The 963-nt window shown below is 50.3% G+C and overlaps 1 protein-coding gene across 2 annotated transcripts in view; it reads left to right on the forward strand.

Annotated features, from left to right (window-relative positions):
* The window catches only part of WDR3 (WD repeat domain 3), a 51,441-nt gene that overhangs the window by 12,075 nt on the left and 38,403 nt on the right, over positions 1 to 963 (forward strand). The window lies entirely within an intron of this gene.

The following is a 963-nucleotide window of genomic DNA, read 5'->3' on the forward strand; positions in this document are numbered from 1 at the left end:
GGAGTGCCTCATGGGTGGTCAGTGATGGGTGTCTAGAGAGGCTTGTGGTGCCAATGGAATGTTGACCTGAAAGGCAAGGACCAGGCAGCCACGAATGCACTTGGCACTGGCCTTTGCCAGTGAGCCTCAGGGTAGAGATTGTGGGAATGTTAACAGCCTGCTGCTCCATCCGTGTCTGGGAAGTGGAGCTGCTACATCTTGTATTGGCTTCTGTAGTGAGACCACTCTGCTTACCCTGTCTGATTTGACTGACCAGCTAATCTATTGGCTTGCTCACAGGGAGATGTTCCTGATAAGTCTTCAGACTTCAGCTTTCCTTTTACCCAGCCTTTCAAGTACTTCTCTCCCATTCTCTTTCTCCAGGCTCTTTCCCCCTCTTTTTTTTTTTTTTTAAACGGGTATTTCCATGTTGGCTTCTTTCTCTTGCCTTTTCTGAAATGGAAAATAACCCAATTCCTTTATTTTATTTTTTTTTATAAGCTCAGTCAGATTCTCTTCCAGTCAGCAAAAGTGAATGCTAGGGGAATCGCCAACTCTCACGTTTCAGTTGTTACTAAAATAAATGTTGTTATTAGCTAAGGGGCTAGAAATAAAAGAAGTTAAATTTGTGCCTAGGGTCCCATGTGTACAGCCCTCCTTTCTTGGCTGCTGGTCGGGCACATGTCCTAGGTGCTGGGGGTGGGTAAAATAGCCCTCCAACAGATTCAGTCCAGTCCTCAGGTAAACAGCCACCAACTCACTGGATCTGGCGCACAGGCGGCTGGTAGCTCTGGCCACTGCCTGGTGCTGGGTGGGGGGGTTGGGAAGGGAGTGGGGGGAGCACTGCCTCTGCCCAGCAGCATCAGGCATCAGTTGTGGACCTAGGCAAGGCTCCCTGCCCCCCATTGGGTGGGCAGCAGCATTAACTGCTCCTGCCTGTGTCTGCATCTGAGCGTTGAGGGGGAGGAGAAAGGGGGAGAGGGA

This window comes from Gavialis gangeticus, unplaced genomic scaffold (genome assembly GCF_001723915.1).
Source record: "Gavialis gangeticus isolate Ggan-Ray unplaced genomic scaffold, GavGan_comp1, whole genome shotgun sequence".
NCBI lineage: Eukaryota > Metazoa > Chordata > Crocodylia > Gavialidae > Gavialis > Gavialis gangeticus.